Source organism: Giraffa tippelskirchi, chromosome 1, assembly GCF_054371585.1.
Source record: "Giraffa tippelskirchi isolate mGirTip1 chromosome 1, T2T-mGirTip1v1.2.pri, whole genome shotgun sequence".
Lineage (NCBI taxonomy): Eukaryota > Metazoa > Chordata > Mammalia > Artiodactyla > Giraffidae > Giraffa > Giraffa tippelskirchi.
Window position 1 is genome coordinate 162,633,520 of NC_137275.1, and position 27,036 is coordinate 162,660,555.

Consider the following 27,036-nt stretch of genomic DNA (forward strand, 5'->3'; position numbering starts at 1 on the left):
TGGGGACAATAATCTTATTATAAGCATAGACCTAACTTTCTGTAGGAACCTTAAATTTTGTTCCATATATTGTTTAAGAAAGTCTGTAAGAAATGCTCTAAGTTCTTTGGCTATGTTTTTCTCTTTAAAAAAATTAAAGGTATAATTCACATGCAGTAAAATTCACTCTAAAGTTTTAGTATACAGCTTTGCAAGTTTGGACAAATATGTGGTTGCTTAATCCCCATTGCAATCAAGATACAGGTTAGTTCTATGACCTGGACAAATTCCTCTATGCCCCTCTGTAGTTAATCCCTTCTTTACCCCTGTCCTCTGACAATAATTGATCTGCTTTCCAGTTCTTATAGTTTTGGCTTTTCCAGAATGTCATATAAACAGAATTGTGCATTATTTTTAAAAATGTCTGTAAGGATATAATCAATTTCAGAAAATTTTCAAAGCAAAATGGTTCAAGTGAGAGAGGAACAGAGAAGATCTAATTTGAGGGACAAATTCTGAGCCACTGGGAATGCTCAGCTCTCCAGAATAGAATATTCTCTGGTGAAGAAGCACAACCTATATTTTTACTGAAATATTTTTAAAATAATGCCTGGGGATACCTATATTTTCCAAAAGTGTGAATAACTGTCTAGTTAGGTACCCTAAACAAACTTAGAAAGACATAAAAGTAAAACAGAGGGTCAAGCAATGACAGTATTAGATGCTATTCTGCTCTGAACAGTTAGCTCCAGGAGTCTATGCTTTCGGTCCTCTTGTTATTCCTGCATGTAGTCTAGACTAGTACTGCTGCTGCTGCTAAGTCACTTCAGTCGTGTCCGACTCTGTGCAACCCCATAGACGGCAGCCCACCAGGCTCCCCCGTCAAAGCATACACTAAACATTTAACAAACGCTTGTTGGAAAAAAACATTTAATTCTGTGGCCAAGCCAGATCATTAAGGCCAAAAATTAATTTGTGATCAAATCACAAAATAATGCTTGCCCTTGTTTCAGTTGCATAAACTAGGGTGTATTATTATTAGTTTTTAAACATTAGAGATTTCATTTCTTAAAAATGTGACCTCTCTTATTTCACTGATTATTAACTTTAGGCCTAATTCTTAAACTCCTAAACATTTCAGAGTAGTCCTTTTTACCCAGGTCAATGGTAATACTTTTCTGAAAACAGCAGTACATACATAAAAAGCATGGGTACTTACCATCTTAACTTGAAAGCACAGTGAGTACACATCAATTTAAAACTCTGTGCTTTGTTTAACTGCTTTCCCAGAAGACAATACGTAACTCAGTCTGTTAGGTCAGGATTCACTCTACTTCTGTTACAGAGGTTAAAAAGACCAGCCTTACCACAGACATTGAATGGAAAAGAACCAATCCTGGTAAAGAATGATCCATTTTTTTATGTAATGACACATCAACGACTGCACTAAAATATACATTTTCCCACATACAAAACAAATCAAAGCTAAACCTAGTTCATTTATGTTAAAAATCCTTTGCTTTTAAACCAGATTCTTATGGGAGAAACCTCCTAGAATCTGAAACAGAATTTTGCATGGACAATAAACAAAAAAATGTATTGCAGAAAGGATGTTATGCTGCAAAAGAAGCATTTAAAGAGTTAACTAATGTTGAGAGTTGTTTTTAAAATGACGAAGAGCAGATCTTAAAACAAGGAGAATAAAAATTATAGTTATCAAATAGCTATTTTAAGGTAGTAGCTTTGAAAAGCCTGGGAAAGTTATGGATCTTTTCATCAGAAGATGCACATAAGTACACACAGAGACCCACACATCTAAATGAGATTTCAAAAAGAGACGGAGGGCTGTCTCCCTACCCTAAACAAAGTTCAAAACTTTTGTTTTAAAGTATAATGAAAGTAGAAGTCGTTCAGTCGTGTCCAACTCTTTGGGACCTCATGGACTATACTGTCCATGGAATTCTCCAGGCCAGAATACTGAAGTGGGCAGTCTTTCCCTTCTCCAGGGGATCTTTCCAACCCAGGGATCGGACCCAGGTCTCCCGCACTGCAGGCAGATTCTTTACTAGCTGAGCCACAAGTGAAGCCCTTTAAAGTATAAGATCTTTCCAAATTGTGATCTAACCAGACACTTTAAAATGACCATTACTTTGCTATTTTTCTATGTTTCCAGATAGGTTTTCCTCTTTTTTTCATTTTGTTTATAAGAAGGTTCATAACATATTAAACATGGAGCTATAAAGTAGAAGAAAAAAATGATAAATTTACTCAGTTGGAAACATACATTAGGTTTTCCCAAGTGGCTCAGTAATAAGCAAAGAACCTGCCTGCCAATGCGGGAGAAGGCCAAGGCAACCCACTGCAGTAATCTTGCCTGGAAAATCCCATGGACGGAGGAGCCTGGTGGGCTGCAGTCCATGGAGTCGCAAAGAGTTGGACACAACTGAGCGACTTCACTTTCACTTTTCACTTTCATGCATTGGAGAAGGAAATGGCAACCCACTCCAGTGTTCTTGCCTAGAGAATCCCAGGGACGGCGGAGCCTGGTGGGCTGCCGTCTATGGGGTCGCACAGAGTCAAACACGACTGAAGTGACTTAGCAGCAGCAGCCTGCCAATGCAGGAGATTCAGGAGACATGGGCTCGATCCTTGGGTTTGGAAGATTCCCCGGAGGATGAAATGTAAACCCACTCCAGTATTCTTGCCTGGGAAATCCCATGGACAGAGGAGCCTGGTGGGCTTTGGTCCATGGGGTTGCAAAGAGTTGGACACGAGTCAGCTACTGAGCACAGCACACACAAACCCGCATTAAAAAATCTTCTACAACACTAGAGATACTTACCCTCATCATCACTCCAACACTAGCTTAGGAGAGGCAAAGGATCCAAGGAAAGGCACAGAAATAAAACTCAAAATACTAAAAGGAAGTATTAACTTTCTTCCATCGATAGTAGAAGCTAAATAGATGGAAGAGGAAAAAAAGGTGACAAGTACCTATTTACTGTGAATGACACAGAGAGAAATTAATTTGCCTTTAGAAATTCAATTACATTTCAAATAAGAATTATCTGCCACATAAATTCTTGTCTAGCTTGAATTTTTCTCCCTCTCAAAGATGGCGAATTCTATCAGCTGATCACTCACGGAGCCACAAACCATCCCTCAGTTCTCGTGGCTGAGTGTGCCCATGAGACAGGAATTTGGGGTAGGACATTTACAAAAGCACTGCTGAGATTAGCAAAATCAAACACTTGTTCAAAACCAGACCTGCCACTAAATTCCACTCTCCAATTTGCAGTTTGCTGAAATCTAAGTCAATTCAGAAGTGTTACTGTGAAAATAATGTTTGTTTTTTAAGGTTTGAGAGGATAAGGAAATGAGTCTTCACATGTTACCCTCAGAGTAGGCTGTTCTCTCCCACTGCTTTTGGAAAGCACAAACAGAGTGGCGTGAGGATGTCTCCTTCCAAGTTCCTTAGGCGCAAAGCCATTTGCTTTAAAATTCTTCGGAATTCCAACGCTCAGGACACCCTGTACATTGCTTTGTTTATGTGTTAATGATAGTGGTGGTGATGATCTTATTAGCTGTTTCACAGAACAATCCCTGTTTGGAAAAGACAGAAAGAATACTAACAAAAAGAGAGGATTATCAAGATGGATGCTCTTCTTTACTCCAATAACCAAAGTAAACATGTGATAAGGTGGATTTTAGTGCAGGAAACAAGTTAGGTAAAGGACTTTCACTTGTTTATCTGATAAAGACAGAGTAAATATACCCAAGCCCAGACTACCTCTAACCATACTGCACACATCTAACTGCATTAATTATCACTTTCATGGGGAATCACATTTCTTACAGATGAATTTCTCACCATTGCAGTCCCCACATAGGACTATGTTTTTCAGGTTTGGAGTATCATTGATGGTAAATGAAAACTTGATTTGGGCTAACAACATGGCTCTTGCCTACATCTATTTAAAAACTGAAAATAAAATGGAGCACTCTCTTTCAAAATTTCACTGCAACCTAGGCAGACATTTAAAAATGTTGATGTGTGTTCCAAAAAGGTTTTCCATTCAAAGAGACTTCATCTGCCTGAGCAGTTAGGTCAAAGCTGAATAGTCAAGAGACTAATACTTTACAAAGTATAGGATTTGGGATGAGAGATCTGGGGTTCCCTAACTCAGGTGTGGAATTATTCTAAAATAAAGCTATGCTCAATGAAGACTTTAGCTAGAGCCTGAGACAGGCAGGCAGGCGTGCGTGCGCGCATACACACACACACAGGAAGGCAGAAGGGAATGGCACTGCTTGGTAAAATCATCCAAGATCAGCAGATGGAAAGAAGATGGGCTCTTGAGACACTTACTGAAAATGATAAGAATGAGAGAAAATTAAAATGAAGACACATATTCAAGTAAAATATAGTGGAATATAATCCTAGACAAAGTAAAAGGACAGCTTGGAAACACCTGATGAAGCCCGGGGAAACAACCTGTTTAGCAACAGATCTCTGTGGGAAAAGTACATCTTTTAAATTAAGAGTATTTTTATGGCTGAGCCTGGTGGGCTACAGTCCATGGGGTCACAAAGAGTAGGACACGACTTAGCAACTGAGCACACACATGCAGCTCCTTTAGGAATGTAGGACTTACACGGAGATATGGTTTTTTATGTACTGTGCATTTTATGACGCCTTTAAGTCATCAACCTTGTTTAGGTGAATGTATTAAAATACACAAAAATAAATGTAGTTAAATCCATTTGTACTGCCGTAGGTTACAAAGAGTAAACAGGTCCTAAATTGTTGACCTCGTTATGTCCCTTTACTCTCTGGCCCCAGCAGTGGCACAGTCAAATTGACTGGCAGGAAGAAGAACCACCCTGTGGAGGAGTCAGAAGGAAATTTCAACACTCATATGATTCGAGGATCAAAGGGATCTATGGAAGAGAACTATAGGGAACCAAGTGCTTCAATGGCAGAAATCAAACTCACCAAGGTTAAGACAACAATGCTAGGCTCTCCTGAAAGGATGGACAACTTTTGTTTGCCCAGAACTTGGGAGCAGAGAACCAACACATTCTTTGCCAAATATTCTGTCTCAAGTTGACAATACACATTGGGACACTTCACAGAGCTGGTGCCAACAAGGTAATTTGAGCACCAATGGTGAGGAACCATTTATCTGAGATTCTATCACTATGCTTATCCTGAGCAATATCAGAGCATCCCTGACACAGCAGCTATAGTTACATCCCTGACAAGCTATAGTTACCTCCTGAAAATGCAAGATGGTGGCCCAGAAGGCAAAACCTCAGGAAGGTATAGGAGAAGACAGCTCCTCTGTCTATGGGATTTTCCAGGCAAAAGTACTGGAGTGGGTTGCCATTTCCTTCTCCGGAGGATCTTCCCTACCCAGGGATCAAACCCGGGTCTCCCACATTCTAGGCAGATGCTTTACTGTCTGAGCCACCAGGGAAGTCGAAGAGAGAACAGTGGTGGTTAATATGGAACAGGTGACATCAGCCAAGGAAGATTTACAACTCCATAGGTAAGAAAAACAGCAGGAGCAGGGAGGCTTTGTGAGTGAACTCACTGCCCCTCCTTTCCCATTCATTCAGTCAAATCCTGTTCACAATCAGCCTCTGACACAGAAGGTGTTGTTTGTCTACATTTCATGTCGTGTTGGACAGGTCAGGGTTCCAGGTAGTGAGATGAGACCTATCTTTCTTCATGGCACTGGTCTGACAAAAGAATCCCTGGAAATGCAGGAGTCTATGATACGTCATGAAAGTATTCAGATGTTTTAGAAGTTGATGAAAAGCCTCAGATAATTACAGTGTTCAGTGAAAAAGAACCACAATAGTACACTTCTTGGATGAGCAATGTCTTAGTCTACCACTAATGATGGAGACCATGTAGCTAACTTAATTTGCCCCTCAATGACTGCTCTATTCATACCTTAATCACTATCTTTGATAAGAACCCCTGGATGTTCAATTTCAGTTTCCCCAACAGTGACTGCTGCTATATAAGCTAGGATATAAAACAGTGGACATTCCATAAGGGCTTACAGAATATGAAGCTGACAAGCAATGCTGAGGATCTGAGAAAAACTACTCTCTTGATAGAAAACGACTGAGCTCCACTTCTTCATTACTGCCCAAAATGATGTGGAACAGAAGGGAAAGGAGATGCTTATGATCCAGGTGCGGAAAGGGAAGAGGGAAGGTGGATACTAAACAAACAGAAATAAGCACCTAGCTTGCATGGTTAGATGTGCAAATAATGAGAAACAAGACGACATGGCAACTATCCTATCTGGTACAAGAACACTGAGAAGTCTGAAATTATTCTGATAATAATCACCAAGGATTTGGTGTATGGATATCTAAGAGCAATTCCTCACTGTCTCCTGAGAAACTCCTAAATCTCATTTTATGAAAACAGACTGGGCTCTATTCCAGACCAACTGACACTTAAATATGACACTTGAATATGCATATTTTAAAAAAGCTCCTCCAATAATTCTGATGTATTGGGTTGGCCAAAATGTTCATTTGGTTTTTCCATAAGATGGTATGGAAAACCAGAATGAACTTTTTGGCCAACCCAAGACAATGACGACTGAATCACTGTCTGAGAGTATTAGAAAAACGGTTAAACTAAGAACATCTAAAGCCTCTATGTACCACGCATAGGTGGTTCAGCGGTAAAGAATCTGGCTGCCAATGCAGGAGATGCAGAAGACACGAGTTTGATTCCTGGGTCAGGAAGATCTCCTGGAGAAGGCAATGGCAACCTACTTCAGTATTCTTGCCTGGGAAATCCCATGGACAGAGGAGCCTGGCAGGCTATAGTCCACGGGGTCACAAAGAGTCAAACACGACTGAGTGACTGAGCACACACCATGCAGAAACTGAGTTTATGATCCCTTATGAAAGGGCTAAAAAGGAATGTGAACGAATGGATGAAGAGAGAATATTAATAAACTGTGAATGCTATTTTTACTTTTTCTTGTTCGACTAACATGGAATTCTTACTTTCTAATAATAGAAGGGATAAATATTCTATTTTAAGGACCAGGGCTTCCCTGGTAGCTCAGTCAGTAAAGAACCTGCCTGTAGTGCAGGAAACCCAGGTTTGATCCCTGGGTGGGGAAGATCCCCTGGAGAAGGAAATGGCAAACCACTCCAGTATCCTTGCCCGGAAAATTCCATGGACAGAGGAGCCTGGTGGGCTGCAGTTCATGGGGTCACAAAGAGTTGGGCATGATTGAATGAATTAACACTGGTCTCAAAGGGGCTTATTATGAATAAGATGTAACAACATTTCCTTCTGTAGGTTATACTGGTCTTAATATTTTGGGGAAAGGGTTTGCACAAATAAATTCAGGATCTCTGGTTCTCTGAAAAGTACACTAGGGAACAAAGAGAAGAGCAGACATGCCCAAGGACCTCAGAATCTCGTCAGAGAGATGTGACCTTCACAAAGGTGCCGAATGATCAGAACAGAGAGTGGGCACGGAAAGTCCCATGGAGCAGAGGACCCGGGAGAAGGCGATACCTAGGCTATGGAGAGAAAGAGAGCAGGTTTACTGACAGTTAGGCTCAGGCTTTTTAAGGGCCACCCTGGAAGGCCAAGGTATCTAGGGGTGAGGTTGGGGAGGGGGGCTATATAGTGAGAAACATGGAAGGCCTGTAGTCCTGATGATTGACTCTCCCCATCTGTTCTACCTAGGTTGGTTACCATAGTAGCATCCTTCCCCTCGGCAGTGACTGGTTTGGGAAAGGACATGTGACTCCGTTCTGGTCAGAGGGATTTAAGGAGACATTCTCTAGGACACTTCTGAGAAAAGTCTTCAATCCTAAAGGAAATACACAGCGCTGGTCTGGATGTGGTGCTCGGCACTTCTGCAGCCGTTCTGCCACCCAGCAGAGGATGAACCAACAGACGGTGAATAACAGAGTGAAATGAAATTAACAGCCTGGGCTTCTGATATCATTGGGCTACTGAATCAACCTCAAAAGCTGCTCTCTGGGCTTAAGTTATGAAAAAGATTAAATTTTTTTATTGTATAAGGCAATTTGATTTGGGGTTTTCTTGGGTTGTTACTCATACCTAAAACATATTCTAACATGAGCACTAGAAAAATGAGCTGGAATGAACTTTTGGGGGTCCCCAGACCAGGTTCAGCAATATGGATTTTGCAACATGGGCAAAGAGAATTTATTAATTAGGAGTGGCACTGCTGGTACTAACCTGAATGGCAGGAAAAAGCATAACAAGTATTATCATTTTATTAATACCCATAAATCTTTCATTTCTTTATTTTCTTATGGGACAGAAAAAGTGAGTGTGTAAAAAAAGTCAAGATTGGTTAGAAAATGGTACAGAAACTCACAACATGTGGAGAGAAAAGTATGTTTTCTCTCACCCTATTTGCTTTGCTAAAATACTTACTTTCACTCTATTCTTTCATGAGGCACCGAGACAACTTCCCTGTGGTAATCAATTCTAAGTTAAACCCTCAATGTAGCTTATAAGAAAGGAAATGTCCCCCAGTCCCTTCATACACAGACAGTCAATGTGTAGATACAGAATTATGAAAAGTCCCATCTGAAAGGAAGGCTGTGCTTTGTGCCCTGAAGGTTGCTACACTTGCATTTGAAAGTAGAAGTTATTAAAAAAACAAAAATGATAAACTGCTTTATTTTGCATGAAACCTCCATCTGCACCAGTTACAGTATATATAAGTAATTATCTTCTCCTAGTAATTATCTTCTCTAGCCAGTTTTAAAATATTTTCCACTCAACTTTAAGATTAACTGTACAATTACTAAGCCATTGATTCTTTTAACTTCTCTTAGAACCTCAAGGGAAAGCACAATTATCTAGACAAATAATCACATGCTGTGGATATATCATCCCAGAGATCAAAGTGCTGCAGTATGGAATTTCAGCAACATTTCTGGCCAAGAAAATCTGGCTGTTGATATCTGATGGTAAAGGAAAACATGAAATCTGACTTCAGTAGAAGTTTGAGGTCATTTTGTAAGACTTGACCAATGACTGACCAGTCATCCTAAACTAAGGGTCACATGTCCCTCCTTTTCATTCAAATCTTTATTAGGTGACGAGTACTAAGATACTGGTCCTAGGGAGGCAAGGATCAATGATATTGCCCTTGAACTCACAGAAAACAGAGTAATGGAAGGAAGTTATTACAACTTACTGTAATTTAACTGTATGTTAAATACTGATCCTATTAACATGAGCTGAGATGTACAAAAACACAAAGGAATGGAAGATTACCCAAACTGGGATGTGGGGAAGGATTATCAGAGGACATTACTCTTGAAAGGAATTTTAAAGATGAGTGAGTTGTTGGCCCTGAAGGGGAGGATGTGTAGTCTTCAAAGAAGACATAGAGCAGATGCAAAGGCAGGAAGATTCCAAAGGGGTGTGTATGAGGGAGATGTGGGAAAGTAAATATGCAGGGTTTCCAATCTGGCTCAGCTGGTTAGGAATCAGCCTGTAATGCAGGAGACCTGGGTTTGATCCCTGGGTTGGGAAGATCCTCTGGAGAAGGGAAAGGCTACCCAGTCCAGTATTCTCGCCTGGAGAATTCCATACAGTCCACAGACTGTATAGTCCAAGGGGTCACAAAGAAATACGCAAGGGCTGGAGATGACTAAGGGCTTTGTATGCCAAGCTGGGAGGATCACAATAAACTGTGGAAAATTCTGAAAGAGACGGGAATACCAGACAACCTGACCTGCCTCTTGAGAAATCTGTATGCAGGTCAGGAAGCAACAGTTAGAACTGGACATGGAATAACAGACTGGTTCCAAATAAGAAAAAGAGTACGTCAAGGCTGTATATTGTCACCATGCTTATTTAACTTATATGTACAGTACATCATGAGAAACGCTGGGCTGGATGAAGCACAAGCTGGAATCAAGATAGCCAGGAGAAATATCAATAACCTCAGATACGCAGATGACACCACCCTTATGGCAGAAAGTGAAGAAGAACTAAAGGGCTTCATGATGAAAGTGAAAGAGGAGAGTGAAAAAGTCGCTTAAAGCTCAACATTCAGAAAACTAAGATCATGGCATCTGGTCCCATCACTTCATGGCAAACAGATGGAGAAACAGTGGAAACAGTGGCTGACTTCATTTTTTTGGGCTCCAAAATCACCGCAGATGGTGACTGCAGTGGTGAAATTAAAAGACACTTACTCCTTGGAAGGAAAGTTATGACCAACCTAGATAGCATATTAAAAAGCAGAAACATTACTTTGCCAACAAAGGTCCATCTAGTCAAGGCTATGGTTTTTCCAGTAGTCATGTATGGATGTGAGAGTTGGACTATGAAGAAAGCTGAGCGCCAAAGAATTGATGCTTTTGAACTGTGGTGTTGGAGAAGACTCTTGAGAGTCCCTTGGACTGCAAGGAGGCCCAACCAGTCCATCCTAAAAGAGATCAGTCCTGAGTATTCATTGGAAGGATTGATATTGAAGCAGAAACTCCAATACTTTGGCCACCTGATGCGAAGAGCTGACTCATTTGAAAAGACCCTGATGCTGGGAAAGATTGAAGGCAGGAGGAGAAGGGGACGACAGAGGATGAGATGGTTGGATGGTATCACCGACTCAATGGACATGAGTTTGGGTGGACTCAGGGAGTTAGTGATGGACAGGGAGGTCTGGCGTGCTACAGTCCATGGGGTCGCAAAAAGTCAGACACGACTGAGTGACTGAACTGAACTGAACTGATGCCAAGCTAAGGAGTTTGGATTATATTTTGAAAGCAGTGGGAGTCACTGAAAGTTATCTGAGCTCCAAAGCCACAGGACTGGGTTGGTTTCAGGAAGTGCTACTCTGGCTGACGTGAGGAAAATGACTTGGTGAGTCGAGGAGGAATGTGAGAGCAAGGAGACAGAGTCTTAGTAGTTGTTCCATCCTGAAGTGTGAACAGCATAACTTTCATAGATAATTCTGTTTGCTGGGCATAAATTGCCCTGTATATTTAACCAGTTTTTAACTCAACTTGTGAATTCAAGTCCTCTATCTCAAAAGCAAAGGAGTAAGAAAATATCTGTGGGTGGGTTGGATGCAAACATGCTAACACTGAACAGAAACAGCAACAGCAGATACATATCCTCCTAGAACTGCTTGTACCAAGGCAGCCGTTCCCATCAACCAGTCACATGCTGACCCTGCCTTTTTTTTCCCCCAAAATTTATTTATTTATTTTAATTGAAAGCTAATTTCTTTATAATATTGTAGTGGTTTTTGCCATACACTGACATGAATCAGCCATGGGTGTACATGTAACCCCCATCCTGAACCTCCCTCCCCATCCCTCAGGGTCATCCCAGTACACCACAGGCCCTGAGCACCCTGTCTCATGCATCAAACCTGGACTGGTGATCTATTTCACATATGGTAATATACATGTTTTAATGCTATTCTCTCAAATCATTCGACCCTCGCCTTCTCCCACAGAGTCCAAAAGTCTGTTCTTTGTATTTGTGTCTCTTTTGCTGTCTTGCATATAGGGTCATCATTACCATCTTTATACATTTCATATATATGCATTAATATATTGTATTGGTGTTTTTCTTTCTGGCTTACTTCACTCTGTATAATAGGCTCCAGTTGCATCCACCTCGTTAGAACTGTTCTTTTTAATAGCTAAGTCGTATTCCATGTGTATATGTACCACAGCTTTCTTATCTATTTGTCTGCTGATGGACATCTAGATTGTTTCCACATCCTAGCTATTGTAAACAGTGTGGCGATGAACACTGGGGTGCACGAGTCTCTTTCAATTCTGGTTTCCTCAGTGTGTATGCCCAGCAGTGGGATTGCTAGGTCATATGGTCATTTCCCGTTTTTTTAATCTCCACACTGTTCTCCATAGTGGCTATACTAGTTTGCATTCCCACCAACAGTGTAAGAGGGTTCCCTTTTCTCTGAACCCTCTCCAGCATTTGTTTGTAGAGTTTTTGATAGCAGCCATTCTGACCGGCATGAGATGGTACCTCACTGTGGTTTTGATTTGCATTTCTCTGATAATGAGTGATGCTGAGCATCTTTTCATGTGTTTGTTAGCCATCTGTACATCTTCTTTGGAGAAATGTCTGTTTAGTTCTTTGACCCATTTTTTGATTGGGTCGTTTATTTTTCTGGTATTAAGCTGCATGAGCTGCTTGTATGTTTTTGAGATTAATTCTTTGTCAGTCGCTTCATTTGCTATTATTTTCTCCCATTCTGAAGGCTGTCTTTTCACCTTGCTTATAGTGTCCTTCTTGTGCAAAAGCTTTTAAGTTTAGTTAGGTCCCATTTGTTTATTCTTGCTTTTATTTCCATTGCTCTGGGGGGTGTGACCCTGCCTTTTTGTTAAGACAACAATCAGGTCTTGACTAAGTTTTCTGTAGCCTCTCTCATTTCCCTTTGTTGACGTTCCACGGGAAACTCATCTTTGCTTTCGATTAATTACCTTTATTCCTATCATTATCCCCTTTCTTCTTAAAATGAGCACTCATGTTCCACTAAGAGATGAGCTAATATATGCAAAGTGCCTACTACAGGGCCTGACATATAAAGGGTATGAAGTAAATAAACTACTATTATTTTCTGCTGTTTACTGTACTTTTCTCTCCCCCAATATAAGCCTTGGGAGTCCCTGAGCCCAGTTCTCTCACATTTGGACTGTAAACTGCAAATCTGAAGCACTGTTTCTCTAGTGAGAATTCACTAGTGTTGTTCTGGACCTTCACTGGGAGAAAGAAGATTCAGTACTTGTTATTTATATTTGCTTCAGAGACCAATGCATTTTCTCTCAAGACACGTGTCTGGATATTTATAATTTGTTTGTCTATGATGTGCCTTACAGGAGCCACAAGGATAGTTCAGTTACTGAATCATAAAATGTCATTGCTTTTCCTAGCAACTCATCTGAGCAGATGGCAAATGACTATTTTTACAGCTTGTTTCTCTATTACATGTAGAATTATTTATTAACATTGTATCTCTGTTGCATGTGTGCAACCCAGTTAGGCAGCTGCCAGGAAGGCTGGGGAGGGAGAGTGAGTGGTCACACATTCAGGGTTTTGTGTGAGCGGGTGAGCAAGCCTCACCTGGGGGACAGGAAGCAAGGAACACCCACTCATTCCTCTGAAGTAAAAAAGATGTTAAGCAAGGCAACACCAACAGTCACCCAGAGTTGCTCTCACCGCATAAGGCTACATTTCATTAAATCTGAGATGTCACCATCACAAAATGGACAGTATTTTATGTACCACTGAGAAATCAAAAGCACTTAAGTGAGGAATTGAACAGACAGAGGAGCCCTACATGAAGCTGGGACACCAAAAAGCCACAGAGAAATAACTCTGCCACACAGAAAGAGATGGCAATGAGAACCTGGAACTGAGTGGAGGGAAGGGGGACCTTCCCAAGGATTTGAACCACAAGCCCGTATGTGGGTGGGCTTACATCCTGAATTCCCACCACCAGTTTGGTCTAAACACCCTCAGGCAGAGACTCTCATGCCTGGTCTCAGTTTGGCAGTGCCCAGTGACTGGCAGAGGCAAAGTCTCAGAAAGATATGAACCTCAATGGCAATTATAAGATGCATCCCAATCTCAGATATATTAATGCATAAAACTAGGTACACTAGGGAACAGAAATACAGGAATGCTCACCTACTGTGAGGCCCATCCCAGGCATTATTTGGAGTCTGGAGTGAAGAATAACAAAACCTAGGAAGAGGGCAAGACAGAAACCAAAGTTCAAAAAAGCCAGTTATCCAATAGGTAGCCTAAGGCAGGGAATGAAAGCACACAGGAGACAGGCAGGGCACCCAGAAATATAAAGCCAGAAGTAGGTCTGGACAAGTGGGCTGGGCACGGAGCTAAGCCTCTATTCACTTGTTTCTCTGGCTTTCAGAGCTGGGACAGAATCTCTCCCAGCTTTACTTCCTTATCAATAAAATGCAGAAAATACTTTCTATAGGATTACTGAGGAAATGGAACAAGCAACTGCATTTTATAAGCATTTCATATACTATTAAAAAACACTGTGACAATAAAAATTATGCTTATTATTCTTGATATAAATATTTCGAATGCTCTTTTAGTCAGACTTTGTGATTTCTACTTTATTAATATAATTTTCATTTAGCAGATGGCTGTGTATAGGTCAGGCACTTAATAAATCCTTATTAACTAAACAAATAAACACTACTAATTTTGGCCCAAACCTTACTCTGCCCTAAATTTCTGTGGGCTGGGTACCACCATTGCTGAAAACAGAAAGGAGAGAAAAGACAAAACACCTGACCCCCGCCTCAGTCTAGTACATGATGTATTTATGCTTAAATAAGTACACAGATCCTACACATCCACCCTTGGTCTCCCTGAAACTCACATCACAACAAAATCAAAATATTAGCAGGGATGAAGTGCAGGGATAAGACCAACAGATTGAAGGCAGATTCCAGGAGGCAACATTACAATGGACTCAGATGCATAGAAGATAGGCAGCTTCAGTATGGGAGGGTTGTTCATTACTGGCCAAAAGACCCTCAGCATCACCAAAGAGTATCTTTGACAGAAGAGACCAATGTCTTGTGGCATTTGCCAGTCAAGCTTATTAACAGAGATCAATAGGGAAAGGAGGTCCTTGCCAAGGCACATGCTTGAAATGGGAGGGGAAAGAAAGTACCAGGCTGGATAAGAAGCTTGAGGTGAAAAATGAGGGCCTCCATTTCCAACTTGAGTGGACCTGAGTATTCTAAGCAGATGCTGTGGATGAGGGAGAACAGGAGGGAAGGGAGACTTGGATTTATCCAGGCTCTGTCCTCACCTATCACATGCCTCTGAACTTGGCCATCAAATGAGGAGTAAGACAGGATGCTCTATGGCACAATCTGTCTCTCACACTTCACGATTTCAGATGTTGCTAGAAATCTCTTGCTCACTCTACTCTTTGGCCAGGAGTAAAGGAAGAGTGCTAAGGAGAGAACAAATCAAATAAATAGGAACGAACAAAGACAAAATTGGTGGCTACAGAGAACGGTAGAAGGGATAAGCTGGAAAGAAAAGATACTGGGAAATACTGGTGTACACACAGAGAATACAAGAAATTAAAGGAAAGGTTCAAAAAGTTGAATAGAATGCAGGGAAGTTTTTGAAGTAATTTAAGGGTGGGTTCAGGATGAAAATTATAATTTGGAACAATGGAGAGTGGCTGAAATTCGGAAATAACCTGAGTAATCGGAGAGATGAGCAGTCTAGAAAGAGGGCCAAGTTCTCAAAGTCTTCAAGTATACAGTACATTCCCCAGGCCAACCTGCTCAGGAGACTGATCGTTTTAAAGTATGAGTCCATGTTTGGCAAAAAAGGCTTGAAACTTCTTTTCATTGATTTTATTCTGAACATCTGTTTGAGTATCTCTCAGGATATTTCTTTGGGGGTTATTTAGTTAACAAATCAGGGAAAGGCAGAGACCTATTTAAAAATTTCAAAAAGTGATTAAACAATTTTGAGTTCTGGTCTTTTCTAGACATTCTGTACAGAAGCAGGAATATAGAAATACAGAACTTTTGACAATGGATAATTATCAGAAGATTCAGCACACGTTTCCTGTGGATGAAAAGAGAAAAGATAACAACATGGAGGCCTGGAACTTTCCCATAAATAAACAATTTTTCTGGGAAACTTGGATATAAGGTTTATTTTACCTAGGTCAGACGGCTAGCCAGCATTTTTGTTGGACTCAAGTTCTTAAAGATTTAAATGTTTCCTATTCTCAACCTTTGGCTTACAGCTAAATACTTAACAGTTCTTATCTGGGGGCCCTACTTGATAAGAACTTGGGAAAATGTACTAAAAATATGTCTTAACAAATCTTTCTCACGATAGGAGCAGTCTTTTTCCTCTTTGAGGAAATCTGGCTCTTATTGCTAATCTGCAGGAATCTGCTACTGAAGAAGGGCCCTGTGGGTTTGTGGCGTCTGCTCTGGACATTAACAATCTTAACTGCTATATAATCTTGGCAGAACCTTTCAGACCCCAGAGCATCTTATAAATGAGGATTTCTCTGACATTTACATTAGGCTGCACTGCCATTTTATTTAGAAATAAATTTAGAAATCAAGGAATAAAAAAGTTAAACAGTTTGCTCAAGGGCATAAACAAGTCCATGTTAAGATTTCAATTTGAAACTAAAGACTGGGTGTATGCTTCTTGTACTTAGAGGCAGAGTCTCTTTGGTGGTTTACTGAGGGAGTTTTAAGTTGCATTTTTAAAGAAGATAAAAATGCTTTTGTTTAGTGCAACTTTTAAGATGCTTCTCTGCAGCTCTCCAGGTACATACTAGATTCATTTGAAATTTAAGTAATCATTTATGCATTTATCACTTGCTCCCATTGGATTTTAAGCTTCTTCCAGGACAAGACCCATGCCTTATTCACCCTCACAGCCATCTTTCACCACGTCTAGAGCAGTGCCCCATCACACAACCTTAGGGTTCATGAGTGAGGAGATTCACAGATGACTGTCTTCTTTTTGCTCCAAGGGAAGTCTTTTACAGAAGTTGAAAACACAAGTCATCAATTCCAAATAAATTTTATCAGGTTCCAGGAACTGCTCTACTGGTTCAAGTCAGACTACTCCTTTATCCCTTTCTTTTCTTCCCTTGTAAAGTGCCAAGACACAGCACAGCAACAAAAGTGGTAACAGCAAACTGTGTGGTATAAGTTTAAGGAAGGGTTGAAAACAATTTTAGTGAAAAATAAACTTCATATTAAAAGAAGAAAACGGAGTAAATTTCACTTTTGAAAATCCTGATTCAATATTTCTCTGAATATCATGCAAAGTTTGCATTCTCTCTCCCTTTCTTAATAAGCAGCTTATGTACAGGCCACCAAGGATGCAGAGCAGTGCATGATTAAGTCCAAAACCCCCATTATATAGTCTGAGCTCTGTCAATAAGAATCTATGAATAACTAAACATCTGCACTTGGGCAAACCGCTTACCTCTTTACACTCTTTTTCTTTTAAAACTTGAGGGACTATTGAGAAAATTAGTACTTCAATCTACACAATACTTCAAAGTGTGAAATTTTATACAGCTTTGTATATTTGTACAATGAGAATGAGTGGTAGAAGAGGTTGTTTTTTTTTTTTATAAATTTATTTATTTTAGTTGGGGGCTAATTTAGAAGAGGTTTTTATTGCTGTTATTGTCCAAAAGTAACCATTCAACAATTCAGTGGAATTCTAGAATTATTTTTATCTTTCTCTATTTTTCTATATTGATGACATTTGTTAGAAATGAACATGTATTGTTTTTTACCAAGCCAATAGTTTTATTTTTTTAAATACATATTTTTGAGCAGTAAAAATGGAGGAAATGGGTTTTGGACCAATTAAGAATTTCACGACAGTAAAAAAAAAAAAAAAAAAGTGCTGACAGGATCCATGAGTACATGGATTCATGCTAGATTTGCTCAGATGTGTGAGAGACAGAGCCTCAGTAACCATGCAGAACTCTTGAGGGACTGGTAAATTCTCAAATGGATACAAGCTTTGAGGCTGGAGTCCTGAGTTTTAAGTGTCAGCTCTGCCACTAGTCAGCGTGGGACTCTTGTCAGATAGTTCAACCTCACTGTGGTTTCCTTACCTGCAAGAAGGACTCTCTCTCTCACACACACACACACACACCACACCATACACACAGGAGTGACAATAACACAGTAAAGCAGTTTAATCTGGGCAGTTAAAGTATGGGTTTCAATTAGCGTCTCTAGAGTGGTAGGCAGGTAAGTGAATGTGCCAGAAGGAGGCAAAGCTGCCTGGTGGTGACAACAGCACCAATCAGTCTAGGCACCAAAAAGCCTGGTCAGAATATCTGATTTGGCTCCACTTTACTGGGACAAGTCACCTTCCCTTTATATCTGTGTCCTTAAGTGCTGGTGGCAATGTGTCTGTCTTTCTACTTCCTGGAATTATTTTGAAAATTAAATAAGATAAACATAAAAGCAACTTGAAAGTAAAAACAAAAATAAACTTAGAAGTATTCTGAAATTATTTCAGCAGTTTAGCCCCTAAAGTTTAGATAAGCCAGATGAGAGAAAATAAAGAATCTTACCTAAGAGTCAACTCTGATAAATCAAATGACTACTACTTTTCAATCTGGAATAGGATCAATTTAAAAAAAAAAAAAAAGCACATTGTGCACAATGATGTTAAAATGTGAAATCATATATACAGCACCAAGTACCCAGAGGATGTTCAGGGAATGAAAGTGGGTTGCATAGAAGCAGAAGCGTGGGCTCCTAGAGCATTTATAATACCATGTGGTAATTGGATGTCCACCCTCATGCATCTTCCACCAGGATGTGTGTGAGCTTCTAGACTGCACAGGTGATTCCATGGGTTGGGGGTGAGGCCTGGGTGAGTGTATTTAAAAAATCCAACTCACTGAGGATTTTGATGGTGTATAGCCAGGGTTTAGACCCACTAACCTAATCCAATATGGTAATCTCTGTCTTCCTCAGAACTAAAGAGGTAAGATATTAACAAATCATCTTTCTATTCTGGTGAGAGGGAACAATCAATAACAAGACTAATTTTTACTGGGTACAGAATTGTGCAAATCCCTGTTGCATGCTAAGAGGATTCAGCATGACTGACTATTCATGACTATTCATGACTATTCATGACTGACAAAAGACAAATACACCTAGAAAACCTCTTCCAAAAATCTTTCTGAACTTCTCTTGTAGGCTTTCTCTTCAAACGGTTAAGGAGCTCCAATATTAGCTTCAGGAGCTTTGGAATGATCAAAAAGTCAATGAATCCAACAGGTAAGTTTATAGGTGTAATCTGCCTGTTTCATCCAAGATAGCCTTTCATTTATTCTTATCATGGGCTTCCTAAGGCAGTTTGGGGGATTTGTTCTTATATTCTCGTTCTCTCTCTCAATATCTCTTTTTCCAAGAGGCTTAAGCAACACCACAGGTCCTCAAGACAAGCCAAAGCCTTCTGGCAGAGCGTCCAGACTGTATCCCCTTCACTGGTAAGGGCACAGTCCACACATGAGAGTCAATGTAAGATGCCACACGGGTTATGTGCATGTGGAGCAAGTGAGAGCAAGTGAGAGGGCAGGCAGGGCTGGCAAGGGGGTTCTGAGCTGTGCTTGCTCTGCTTAGAGGAGAGGGCAACTCATGATCTTGATGAGAGAAACAGAAAATGTCAACAATGGCTGGAAGAATGAATGTCTATTAGTCATGGGAAAGGAGGAAGTGGATGATCATGAAGTTTCAGACTCTTCATCTCTAATTGCCCAGAATCTGTGCTCCTTGAAGATTTAGAAACGGAGCAGATTCACCAGTACTAGATGATTCATGTCTAAGGCCTTTAAGTCTACTTTTTTCCCCTCCGGTAATGGGCCACGGGGATGTTAGAAAACCCCGTGTGGATTCAGATTCCTTTTTTGACATGATGCCTTGAGAATCTCCATACTGCCAAGTCAATGAAACTCAAACCTGACTTGAGTGCATGTGGGGGCTTTCCATACACATGTTCAATAAGGTCAGTAATGATTCATAAAGCTCACGTATAATGATCTAATTCTGGCAGAGCTAATACAAAGAGTTCAAAATTAATTTATCCTTGATAGCACTTATTAACCATTTACCCTGCTAACTTTATCTGATATCCATCAACTGTTCAGTTATTCTTTTTATCAGATGAAACCCAAAAGTACAATTCTTAACTATAATACATCACTTTCCTCAAAGGGTGAAAATGGACTTCAACGAAGGAGCTTGAAAACCAGAGAGACAATTAAACATCTTAGATTTCTGGTATCGAGCATTCTGAAATTATTTCGGCAGTTTAGCCCTTAAATAAAAGTTTAGATAAGCCAGATGGTAAAAAAGCAAATTAAAGAATTTGACCCAAGAGTCAACTCATAAATCAAATGATTACTACTCTTCAGTCTAGTATATGATCAATTCAGTTAGCAAACTGGTACCTTATATTTAGGTCAAGAGAAAAACTGTCAACAGGACTGTAGTCATTGAAAAAAAGAAATGCTACTTTTTATTGCTAGTTCTACTCTATCTCAACTTTTCTTTTTCTTGCACATTATTACCTGTTGCTTAAGCTGACCCACAAAATCTGGTTTTAGATGATAGATTGTTAAAGAGTTAGTGTCCTATTCCAAGAAAGGGTGGGAAAAGAATGGGATGTGGTTAATGACACTGAGTAACACAGAGTAAGAGCATTTCAGAAGATACCAGCGGCTGAACAAAGTCTTGTGGCTTGCCCAGACCTGAACCAGGTGACTGAGAATGTTAACAGTAGAATTTAAACCAGTTAAATATACCTGGAGAAACATTCCCACCCGAGTAAAATCTAGATTTTAAAGTATTTTAAATTATAGAAAAGAACTAAAATTTTAATTAAAAACTTTTAATATGGGAATATATATAAACCCTCTGAAAATTACAGTAATGCTAACTTGAGAAAATCTGTGTTCTGTAAACTGTATGTACCTAACAATTTGAAGGCAAGATTCCTTGCGGATCATTAAATATCTTTATCCATTCTGTCCCTAGCTGAATGCTGGAAAGCTATTATGATTATATAGCAGTTCATCTGATTATAAAAGAATGGCATATTTAGCTATTCTGACTTAATGCCAGCTCTTCTTTTTGTAAATACACATTTTCAAAGTTTAAGGCAACTGGTGTGTTCAATTGCTCGGTTGTGTCCAACTCTTTGTGACCCCATGGACTGTAGCCCATCAGGCTCCTCTGTCTATGGAATTCTCCAGACAAGAATACTGGAGTGGCAGATCTTCCTGACCCAGGGATTGAACCTGGGTCTCCCATATTGTAGGCAGATTCTTTATTGTCTGAGACCTCAGGGAAGCCCTAACTGGGCCCACCCAAATCTGATGCTATGCAAAGGGTAAATTATGCCTAGTATCTGTCTGAGGTAGAAGTTGTTAGGATACCAGCTCACTGCTGATTTAGTTTTATTCCACCTGTTTTCTCCTGCCCTATCTTCCACTCAACTAGATAAAAAAGACTAAGCATTGAGATACCTCTAATCACTGTATGGCTTGAAAACTTACACTTTTAAAAATAATTTTTGAGGCATGATATGATACCTATCCCAAGCCTCTCAACCTCTCCTACTCCTTTAAGACAAGTATGGACTATGAAGAAAGAACTGAAGATTTGGCCCTACAGGGGACTTTTAAATGACCTAAATATGTGCTTCTTTAAAAAGAGTGGCTTGCACTTAGTTATGGCTTATAGTTTTTTCTCCTAAGGGTGCTATGGATTGTCACCAATAGATAGTAAATGTAAGTTCAGAAAATGTTAAGTCCACACTTAAAAACATTTTCTTAATTTACAAGTTACCCAAATAAACAATATTAATTCCCTACTTCTTTCCTCCAACAACTTTATTCTCTATTTTAAGGCTGCAGGTAAGTTTGTTCAAACTACCAGAAAGAGGAGATTGTACTTGGAATAATAGGGTGGAGCCAGTTCTGCCTCAGGACAGACATGAGATGGTAGGAGCCAGAAGAGAAAAGGAAGTCTCCCCACCCAGTGTGTACAAGGCTGAATCAAAGCATCTCTTCCCAGATGACAAATTTGAGTCTTGTGGTTGAAGACTTTTTTTTTCCATTGAGCAAGCTTCCTTATTCATAATCATTCAAAAAATTACTTCATGGACATGAAGAAGTGAATTAGGTATCTAAAAGTGAACATGTTTTCTTTAAAACTGAAGTCTTTGCTTATAAAGAAATTATGTTCTGATAAATATTTTGACAAGGAGACAATACCATTTTCCAGCATTAAAAATGTGGACCTGTTGGAATTCCCAGGCAGTCCAGTGGTTAGGACTCTGTGCTTTCATTGCCTTTGGCCAGGGTTAGAACCCTCGTCGGGAGAACTAAAATGCTGCAAGCTGTATGGCATGGCCAAAAAGAAAAAAAGTGATCTGGAAGTGAGAATACTCAACCTTTTCTCAGTGAATGCCTCAGTTCTACACCACATGGGATCTAGATCTAGAACTGTCTAATGTATTCTTGGAAATACTGTTCTTTATCTAAAGTAAGCTAACCACAGTAGTATTAGCAGAAATAATCTTCAGGAGGAAGTTTAGTATGCAGGGTAGATAACAGGGGGCAGGTGGGCCATATGTATTCTTTGGTAACTGCCCACCATAAGTGTGGTGTCCAGAGGGTGGTTCCATAAATACTGCTGACTGACAACACCCAGGATTCATTCCTTCCTCCACTCTGCCCACACCCTCTTTCCATGAGATATTCCATTCTATAAATATGTTTTCTTTTTGACAACAAAAGTGATAAGCCTTAAGTGGAGCTTATCCCTGAGAGACACTTAAGCAGGAAAGAGGAAAACAGAACAAGCAGTGCAAAGTGTGTATAGGTGTATGTCAGGAACTGGCCTGCTGATCTGAGCTTATGCCAAAGAAGATAGGTGCAGAGCAGCACCTTATCTGCCAAAATTGACAGTGGGAAAAATTCAGTCTGAGAAGCACTTTTTCCTACCAGCCCATTTTGCGAGTGCCTCCTCCCACAGCCAAATGAAAGAAGAGTAGCTGGCTCCCTATCACCGTGGAGCAGCTGAAAAGGTGACACTGGGCTCTTCCTTCCAGGCGGGCTTCCGGCCAAGAGGAAACGTATCTTCTCAGACTAAACAGATACACCCAGGTGAGCAATGGCTGCTGTTTTTTAAAAAATTAATAAGAAAGTAAAAACCAGGATATTAGACATTTGCCATTCCTCACTCCTTTTTCCTTCCCTCCAACTGATTCCATTTTCTTTTTGAAGACAAAAGACACATCTGACTATTACGATCTAGGGTAGGAATCAGGGTTCGATTCCGGAGAGGGAACCTGAGAAACAGCTACCACATCCAAGGAAGGCATACTTTATGGTGACCCATGGCAGATAATATTACTATTTACCAAAATTTTCTGCCCTTTCCCAAAGGGAAATTATATAGCACCTCCCATGTTGCACTCAAGTGTAGCCATGTGGCTGGCTTTGGGCAATGACCACATAACACTTCCAGAGAAAGCTTGAAGAGCTAGCATGGAACTTTACCTCGCTCTCTTATCCTCCTTGGTTCTGAAGAGCAGCAGTGATGCAGACTGAGGCTGCTCCATCAACAGACAAAGGTCAACACAGAGCAGAGCTGCAGCTGACCCACAAGGGACACACAGGACAACTGAGAGAAAGCCACTGAGATATGGGGTCATGTAGGATAATTACTATCTTGACTGTTATTATGTATCTTACCTAGGGCACTTAAAAGCTTGGATGGATGGATGAGTAGATGGATGGATAACAGGAAGTTCACTGGTGAAACCTGGTAGGTACCAATTGAATATAAATCAAATATTTCTTTGGAGGGTGTGGAAACATGCAGTTTTTAGGTTAAATGACAGTTTAGAGAAGTGGCAAGCAAAATAAAGGCTTTGTACATTAGAGATCCAGGTTATGCAGTTGGATAGCAACTTAACCAGCATCCAAAGTAGCTACTCTAACAATCAGCATAAGCCCTGCCATCTTTAATCTACTTGCTTCAGATGTGAGTAGAAAGAATATCAACTAGCCCCCGAGGAGTCCCTGAAGTAACTGCCAAAACAGTGTCTCTTTAGTTCCCATGGATAGATCTTGTAATAAGGTAGGTAAAAAAGCAAAATGGCTGTCTGAGGAGGCCTTACAGATAGCTGGGAAGAGAAGAGAAGCGAAAAGCAAAGGAGAAAAGGAAAGATATTCCCATCTGAATGCAGAGTTCTAAAGAATAGCAAGGAGAGATAAGAAAGCCTTCCTCAGCGATCAGTGCAAACAAATAGAGGAAAACAACAGATTGGGAAAGACTAGAGATCTCTTCAAGAAAATTAGAGATACCAAGGGAACATTTCATGCAAAGATAGGCTCGATAAAGGACAGAAATGGTGTGGACCTAACAGAAGCAGAAGATATTAAGAAGAGGTGGCAAGAATACACAGAAGAACTGTACAAAAAAGATCTTCACGACACAGATAATCACGATGGTGTGATCACTCACCTAGAGCCAGACATCCTGGAATGTGAAGTCAAGTGGGCCTTAGAAAGCATCACTGCGAACAAAGCCAGTGGAGGTGATGGAATTTCAGTTGAGCTATTTCAAATCCTAAAAGATGATGCTGTGAAAGTGCTGCACGCAATATGCCAGCAAATTTGGAAAACGCAATAGTGGCCACAGGACTGGAAAAGGTCAGTTTTCATTCCACTCCCAAAGAAAGGCAATGCCAACAAATGTTCAAACTACCGCACAAATGCACTCATCTCACACACTAGCAAAGTAATGCTCAAAATTCTCCAACCCAGGCTTCAGCAATATGTGAACTGTGAACTTCCAGATGTTCAAGCTGGATTTAGAAAAGGCAGGGGAACCAGAGATCAAATTGCCAACATCTGTTGGATCATCGAAAAAGCAAGAGAGTTCCAGAACAACATCAATTTCTGCTTTACTGACTATGCCAAAGCCTTTGACTGTGTGGATCACAATAAACTGTGGAAAATTCTGAAAGACATGGGAATACCAGACTACCTGACCTGTCTCTTGAGAAACCTGTATGCAGGTCAGGAAGCAACAGTTAGAACTGGACACGGAACAACAGACTGGTTCCAAATAGGAAAAGGCTGGATATTGTCACCCTGCTTATTTAACTTTTATGCAGAGTACATCATGAGAAACGCTGGGCTGGAAGAAACACAAGCTGGAATCAAGATTGCGGGGAGAAATATCAATAACCTCAGATATGCGGATGACACCACCCTTATGGCAGAAAGTGAAGAAGAACTAAAGAACCTCTTGATGAAGGTGAAAGAGGAGAGTGAAAAAGTTGGCTTAAAGCTCAACGTTCAGAAAACTAAGATCATGGCATCTGGTCCCATCACTTCATGGGAAATAGATGGGGAAACAGTGGAAACAGTGTCAGACTTTATTTTTTTGGGCTCCAGAATCACTGCTGATGGTGACTGCAGCCATGAAATTAAAAGACACTTACTCCTTGGAAGGAAGGTTATGGCCAACCTAGATAGCATATTTAAAAGCAGAGACATTACTTTGCCAACAAAAGTCTGTCTAGTCAAGGCTATCGTTTTTCTACTGGTCATGTATGGATGTGAGAGTTGGACGGTGAAGAAAGCTGAGCGCTGAAGAATTGATGCTTTTGAACTGTGGTGTTGGAGAAGACTCTTGAGAGTCCCTTGGACTGCAAGGAGATCCAATCAATCCATCCTAAAAGAGATCAATCCTGGGTGTTCATTGGAAGGTCTGATGTTGAAGCTGAAACTCCAATACTTTGGCCACCTCATGCGAAGGGTTGACTCATTGGAAAAGACCCTAATGCTGGGTAGGATTGGGGGCGGAAGAGAAGGGGACAACAGAGGATGAGATGGTTGGATGGCATAACCGACTCGATGGACATGGGTTTGGGTAGACTCCGGGAGTTGGTGATGGACAGAGAGGCCTGGCGTGCTGCAATTCATGGGGTCGCAAAGAGTCAGACACGACTGAGCGACTGAACTGAACTGAACTGAGGGATGGGATAAAAGTTAAAAGCCTAGTAATGCAAACAAGTGCCCAAGATTACCTAAACCTTGAAAGTCCATCTTGTTGATTGACATGTTTTAGCATTAAACAGCGTTTCTTATTGAGTTGCAGTCAGGGGTGTGGTTCTAGGCTGATGCTGGGTGGGGAAGTAAGGCTGGTATGATGATTACAGAAGAGTCACTGCTGCCCCTTAATAGGAGAATTCTCTTCTGCTTGTGTGCCTTCAGAGATTTCTCTAGGCGGGCAAATGGCATCAACTCTAGTGCATGGCATATGTTATCAGCTGGCATCACCTCTGGACCTTGGTATTCCAAGGACCAGGAGTAGGTCAGCATTCTTCCAGGTGGATTCAGCAGTTGTTGTCCCTCTTCTTTCATTACACATGGATCTTTTGTTAGATCAGGTGTCACTCAGAATCCCCTCTACCACTGTCTTCTGTCTTTAGACATCAAAGGGAAGATATAAAATTTACTCCTAATGTCTTTGGCATACTTTATGGTGACCCAATCTATCTCCAGAAGCTGGTATTAACTGCACAAATGCAAAGACCAACCAGGGAAGGTAATTTGGGACATACCAACTATCTAATCTTTACCAAGAGAATATACTATGGACTAGCCCTGAGCTAGGTACCTTGAGAACAAACTGGAATACTAGGGTCCAGGCCTTAAGCTCAAGTGGATTTTTTAGTTAGCTGATGAACAAAGAAAAAGAGAAAGAAAACAAGATTACTCTCTTCTCAACTAGCACAACCTAGAAATGACTAGCATGTGTGTACACAAACCATGACTCAGAGACACATGGGATCAGTAAGGGTTGGAGAATGCAGGCAAAACTTTCTCCCATCCAGAGAAACTTTTAAGGGAGGAAAAAGGGAAGCCTAGCAAAAAGAAGAATGTATGATGCTAGAAAGACTAGAAGAGAAAAGAACACAATTCATCCTCAAGTTACTTATATACTAATAGTTTCAATTTAAATGAAAAAAAAAAGATATTTCATAGTTCTCAAGAAAATGATACTAAAGCTGACTTGTGAAAAAAAATGGTTGTAACTTTAAAAATAGGAGGAGGAAGCAGGGTGGAGGAGAATGAACTATCTGCATGATGTGTAGGTTAAATAGAAAAACAGTAAGGAGTAGAAGAAAAAGTACATGATGAGTTTATACAAAAAGTATAATAAAATGATACATGTACAGTTTTTTATTACATAAAACTGTGCTTATGTAGAATTAATTGGAATCACAACCATTAATAAATGCAAATGAGTAAAAATTTAAGATTTTTAGAGTAGAAAATTATTAATGAACATTTTTTTAAGAGATCATGCCCACTACATTCCACAAATTCCTTTACTTAAATCAAAACCTCTAATCCAGAGGTT

At 40.3% G+C, this 27,036-nt stretch overlaps 1 protein-coding gene across 29 annotated transcripts in view; it reads right to left on the reverse strand.

Moving 5' to 3' along the window:
• KANK1 (KN motif and ankyrin repeat domains 1) overlaps positions 1–27,036 on the reverse strand; it is a 243,906-nt gene that overhangs the window by 83,241 nt on the left and 133,629 nt on the right. Inside the window, exon 4 of one of the 29 annotated variants that reach the window (XM_081503136.1) lies at positions 13,697–13,753. The exons of the other annotated variants lie outside the window; for them this stretch is intronic. The gene's annotated coding sequence lies outside the window, so the exon portion shown is untranslated. The remainder of the gene's footprint in view (positions 1–13,696; positions 13,754–27,036) is intronic. 29 annotated transcript variants of the gene reach the window in all.